The 6554-nt window shown below is 38.4% G+C and overlaps 1 protein-coding gene across 1 annotated transcript in view; it reads right to left on the bottom strand.

Moving 5' to 3' along the window:
* LOC134843821 (early endosome antigen 1-like) overlaps nt 1-6554 on the bottom strand; it is an 84895-nt gene that overhangs the window by 51415 nt on the left and 26926 nt on the right. The gene's annotated exons all lie outside the window — the stretch shown is intronic.

Below are 6554 nucleotides of genomic sequence, written 5' to 3'. Positions count from 1 at the left end.
ATCAAGAGGAACAAAAAAGAAAAGAAAACAAAAAAGCTGAAAAAAATTGTTGTCATAACCCTAAAAATTCTTTTAAAACCTTTAGCATTAAGTGCGATCCATAGAGGAACATCAAATGTGCTCTCCTTGAAACTACTCACAAATAGGTCACTAAGCCAATAAAAAGAAGAAACTGTTTAGGCAGAAGTTTTTAAGCGGAAAAAAAAACATAAAAAAAGACACACAAGTCAAAGTTAGTTAAATTACAAATAGCAGAAAAAATCATAACACTGAAAGCAACTACAAAATAACTAGCGTACAGCCAAATAAAAACAACTCTATGATGTGAAAACTAATCCGAGAAAAACGTATGCAGGCAAATCAAAAGCCAACATTTTTAAAAAAGGAATACTTACCGTTTGAAAAAAAAAACAGGTCCTATGATATTGTTATTATCTTGCAGCTATTTTTAATATTTTAACTTGTTGTTAGGAAGAAATTATTAATTATCACGGTCTTGTTTTCTCCGTTTTATTTTCTGCAAGGTAAATTAATATTCTGCGCTAAAGAATATATATTTGTTAGCTCCGCAATACGGTGATGATGTTTTTCAATCAATCAGGGCTTTTGCAGGGGTTTTATTTATCAAAAACTTTTTAAAAGTATTTTAAACAAAGAAACCTTAGGTTGCTGATACTCCGCGAATTTTGAGAAAACTGAAGCCGTCATGCTTCGGATTCGAACCGGGGTCTATGTCTTGTTGAGCGCGTACATTGTCCGCTAGGCTATGGGGGCGAGGAGCTCGGACTTTTTCCAAAAAATCTTGTTTTTTGTTTTGTGCCTGGTTTTCAAGAGTGTTTCTGGTGTATGGAAGAAGAAAGTTTCATGTGGGAATCGAATCTTGGTGTTTGTTGTGTGGGGCGAAAGTCTAAGCCGCTCGGCCATGAGGGATATCTTGATCTATCCTTTAATTGAAAGCAATTTATGCTTTTGCCTGGCTTGCTTACTTTTAGCTGACACTATTTTGTGGGACTAAGTAACAAATGTTAGTGTTACAATTGTAGAATGCAATATAAATTTATAAAAACACACATCAAAATGACGGTTTTAACGGAGTTTTTCTCTCTTTTTTTACTGTTCACTCTCGTAGACTATAGAGACTATAACCGGAGTCACTGACAGCGGGAGGTGATCCAAACTGACTTCTCTGCTGAGTGCCGCAATAATAGTTTTCCCGGTTCCACCAACCGGCGTGTTTTCGGTGGTTCTGATAATGGAGGGGTCTTGCGTTAGATTTGGTTAATTGCCAGTTGAATATCAAAAATTATGGGCGTTTGTTGTAATTACTATACCGAAATCAAAGAGTTTATATGGATTAAAAAAGGAGTGTGGGGTTGGTGATGAGAAACAAAGGTACAAACGCGTATTATAAATACTTGAGATTTTCGGTTGATGGTTCCGATGGGCTGTTAATCCGAGCCGGTTGGCCATGAGGGATATCTTGATCTATCCTTTAATTGAATACTTGAGGTTTTCGGTTGATGGTTCCGATGGGCTGTTAATCCGAGCCGGTTGGCCATGAGGGATATCTTGATCTATCCTTTAATTGAATACTTGAGGTTTTCGGTTGATGGTTCCGATGGGCTGTTAATCCGAGCCGCTAGGCCATGAGGGATATCTTGATCAATCCTTTAATTGAAAGCAATTAATGCTTTTGCCTGGCCTGCTTACTTTTAGCTGACACTATTTTGTGGGACTAAGTAACAAATGTTAGTGTTACAATTGTAGAATGCAATATAAATTTATAAAAACACACATCAAAATGACGGTTTTAACGGAGTTTTTCTCTCTTTTTTTTACTGTTCACGCCCCTTTGCGTCATAAAATGAGCCACAGAAAAAACTGGTGCTCCAGAAATCCAGTTCTGCCAGATTTGCCAATTCTGTCACTCTTACAATCTCAGACACTCACTTCGTAAGCAAAACCAAAAAAGTACCGAGCTGCGCCCGGCTAATGAAAGAGTGAAACTTAGAGGCTGACCTGCCTCTTCCACTTATCCACGATTTGAAACATACAGAAGATTCGCGCACAGCCTTGGACTCCAAGTGATCCACAGCATCAGAGAATTTTTTTTTTGCTCATGTTTTTCAGCCCATAACTTTGCAAACATATTTTTGTAATCATTCTCCTCAAAAATTTTCAGAGCGTGACCGCAAAGCGCAGGCTAGCAGAAAAAGTTAGTCGCTGAAGGGATGAGGAAAAACATGCTATCTGCGAGACGTTCAGGACCTTGCCTCACCGGATCAATGAAAAATCGAGGACAAGTAAGCAACTTTGACAAACGCTTCGTAGCATTTCCACGCTGACGCATCACAAAAACTTTCCTCCTAACGGCGCCTGGGAAACACTACCGTCCCCACCCACTTCGACATGAGCCTGCCTCCACCAAGCCCCCCTTGCAGTATTCCATCAAAAAGAGTTGCTGCCGGGGAGCTCGCACTTCAAATATTCTCGAATATTAAACTTCCAACCATGTGATGTTCCGTTCATTTCACTGTGCGGTGAAATTTCAAGTGTTTGGGCAATGCGTTAATAAAAACGTAAAGCCTTGTTTGCACTCGACAAACTGTAACTCTTTCAAAAATCCGGGACGAAAAGTTAGCAACTCCTCCAACTCAACTGATAAAGGCGTAACGCGCTATCCGTTTTCCCGAACAAGCTCACCCCGCCTCTCACTTAGTAACTTTACTCGCAAGGAAGTCCAATCCTTTAATCCCTGGCCGTCGACAGAATCCACTTCTTTCCACTCCAATTCCAGCAAGCGCGATTTTTCGAAGAACTTGACATGGAACTTCCCTATCTCCTCTTGCAAATCACATGTGCCGCGGGGCACTCTGGAACAGAGTGTCTGGAACAAGACACTCTGGACACTTCGTTAAAATTTCATTTTATGAAGCGAAGGGGCGTCAGTGAAGTTTATCGAAATTAAATAATGAGGATAAAAGGGCTATAGATTCTAGCCATAGGGACTACCCATCTCGAAAATTCTCAGCACTGGTTTTAGGCAGCATTTTGCGCAGGCAGAAGACAATTTTTTTGAACTGCTGTTTGTGAAGCAGAATGAGCAGGAAGTGTAGTAAGGAAGGGTGTTAGCGTCTTAGTTTTACATAAAGAGTGGGCTAAAAGTTTTTTTTATTGATTGGTGGTTGGTTGAATAAATGAATGAGAGAATTGGCCAAGGAGGTTTAAAACAACTTCTTAGCTGTCTTGCACCTCGAAGTCGCCATCGAAGTATTCGTCGGTTTCGTGCAGAATGAAGTGATCAAATCGGCTAGAAATCGGGCCAAATGTTGGGAAAAAGACTCGTCGTGGATTGAGCCGTTAAGAAGGAATGAACACTCGGAGCAGTTGGCTAAATTGATGTCAAAGTCGATGTGGACATAGAGGTTAGGGGGAACCGGGTGGGTGCAGATGTTAATGATGAGTCGTTGTCATCTTCAAACGGGAACACTTCGTCCTCTATGTCCATTGGCTCAGTTACTCCTGATCTGGAATTCGGCGAGCTAAGTGACATTGGGGTCTTCCAGATCTTCAAGAAACTTATCGTAGTCAATATCATTGGAGTGTAAGAAGACTGTTTGGGGCATGTAACTGTTCAGGAATCCAACGAATAGACTGATGGTTAAGTCGCCACGGATGATGTAGTCATCAAAAACGCCTTCGATGTATTGTGCGCAGTTATAAAGGGTAATTGATTTGGTAAAGGGTAACACCACGGACCGAAAAAAGGCGTCCTCAAGTTTGCTGAACTCGAAAAAATTTGAAATCCCTGTAGTTCTTCCAAATTGGCGAGGGTATGGTCTAAATACCATTATAACAATTTATTAAAAATAGTTTAATTGAGTGACGTTAAATTTACACCAACGGTGTCTAATTGGCTAGTAAAGGCGTTAACAATCCTGTAGTAGGCTAAGTTGTTCCTGTGTACAGTAGTAGTTTGCCTAGCGTGGAAACCAGTGCAGTAAAGGTTTAACTTTGATTAGTTTGGTATTTAACAGTAGCGCATCAATTGATGTGAGGTCCCACTTAATTTTGCAATCGTTTTTTGATATCGTGAATTATAATTTCTTCAATAGCTAGGGTATTGATAATTAACATTGAAAAACCAGCTGCCGAAGTTAAACTCGTATCCTAAGCCGTTAGTAGGATCGGAATGATAGTCATTGCACCCCAGTTTTTTTGTAGAGTCTCAATTTGTGACAGTGCATAATTCATTCTGTTTGAAAACTGATGAGGTGATTCTTTCACAAGTGCTTACTTTTGAGTTGGAGAATCCAAAAAGGAGAAGAATTCGAAGAACATAGCTGTCTTGATACTTTTGTCTCGGTACAAATGTATTCATACTAATAGCATTATTATATATTAAAATAAAAATAGCATTGGTAGAAAATGCAGAAAGGGGAATCATGCTTTTGTGATATTCTCAGCCGAGGTGTATATATTTTGTAATCTTTTGTGAGATGAGTTTCACTGCTGCACAATTTGCAAAACAATGGACTGGTTTTTGTCCATCCTGGTCAAACGTCGACAGTCTCAGGTGGTTTATGGTCAGAGACCTGATTTGGTTTCTGGTCTTCAGATCCAGAGATGCCTCCCTGACTATCTTGATAGTAGTCAAAATAACAATCCGCCTGGTCAACGAAATTCGTTAGTTTGGATTCGTTATCAGTTTAATAGTTTCCATTTTTTTCGATGCCGGGATCGTGATTATATCTATCGTTTAAATATAGGTCGACTGCTAAGTTTTGATTGCTCTCTGAGTTTCTAGTATTTAATGAATTTGCAGATATATGGATCGTAATGAAACTCTAAATCTACTAATTCTAATTTTGACCATTCTGTTAACCAAGTTATTAGCAGGAAAAAAGTCTAGTACCCGATTGCAATGCCCTTGTTTATCGCAAGGGTACAGACTAGTCAAAATTTTTGTTAAAAACGGAAACTATTTAACTATACACAGGAGTACACATTTATATGCGCATAATAAAAAAATTATCCAACCCGTTAATCAAGCTTATAGTACTTAATGAGAGGACGGCCAATAAGCCGAGAATAGGTGAGTAGACGCCCATTAGGCCGAAAACAAAAACTCCATAAAAAATAATCTACTTTAAAAAATGAGCAAACAGGTTTTGTCCTTCAAACGACCGAAGGCAAAATCGACTTCGAACGACAGAAAAAAAATTGGACAGAAAACAAATCGAACAAGCTATAAACCGTAAGGCGAAATCATTTAGGCCGAATAGAGCATTCAAAAAAGAAAATTGCAAGAGAAAACCGTTGATGAGGCAACTAACCTGACAAAACATAGCAAACAGACGAAAGCCCGACTTCAATTTTTCCCTAAAAAAAAAGTCAATTTCATACATCCAAAAAAAACAGATACACATACATCCTAAAAAAACAGACTCAAAACCCAGATATATGGAAGCAAACCAACCGCGGTACCTTTACATCAAGCTGTAAAGACTACGGAAATTGTAGAGGTTCAAAAAACGCGAGTTAAATCACCTTTGTCCCGATTACAAGACACTTGCTCTCCTTAATGTAAAAACCACAATATTGAAATTATTTTAAGGGCCACGAGCAACGACACATGCTATATGCTGCATCCGGTCAACTTAAAAATTAGATCCAATAACAGTTTCATTTTCCAATGATACCATCAGTCATATTATTTCAATGCGAAAAGAAAAAAATATATTTGTTTGAACGCGTTAACTTACCCAAATTTGGGAACCCCCATAAATTCACGCTAGGGGGCGTTCAACAGTGCCGAAGTATAACAGTGCGGAAAAAGGCGGGAAATTTTAAGAATAATTTAAAGAGAAATTGTTGACGCTAATTATCGAAGAAAATCACTCCAATTTTGGCGCCAAAATGTCTGCAACTGCAAATTATACAATTAATTGGGCGCCAAAACGTCTAAATTGCAAATTTGCTCTCCCAAAATCTTAAGATTGTAAACGTTCGCCGTTTAATTTTTGATTGTCGCACTTAATATGAAATTGAAATTTGTTCATAATTTTGGCACTGTTTGAACAAAGTTTTCATTTTCGGCACTTGAAATCAATTTTTTTCCGGCACTGTTGTACTTCGGCACTGTTGTACTGCCCCTCAAATCAGCCCATGGTAGCTAATATATCGTCTCAATTTTCAGCTTAAAACCAGCGCAAAAACCGTTCGAAAATTGATCACATATAGTTAATTTGAAGAATCTAATCGAAAAAAAGAACACAAACAGTTCCTGCTCCAATAGCGCACAAAATTCGACCTCGATTATCTTCAAAAACTAAGAAGAAAAGTTATTTATCGTGACATTGTATTATCGATGTCTAAAGAAATCAAAGTCTTGCAGCCAAAGCCTCAACTTACCAGAAAAAAACTTTCAGATAAAAAGCTTTAAAATTTTAACCTTTTTCTCTTTCCTTGGTTGACGTCGATAGACTTTCGACAATTTTCTTGAAATAAATCATATCTTCCATGGCGTTTTTATCAATCTCAAATTTCAGTTC

The sequence above is a fragment of the Symsagittifera roscoffensis genome, chromosome 4 (genome assembly GCF_963678635.1).
Source record: "Symsagittifera roscoffensis chromosome 4, txSymRosc1.1, whole genome shotgun sequence".
NCBI lineage: Eukaryota > Metazoa > Xenacoelomorpha > Acoela > Convolutidae > Symsagittifera > Symsagittifera roscoffensis.
This window is presented reverse-complemented; position numbering and strand designations above follow the sequence as displayed.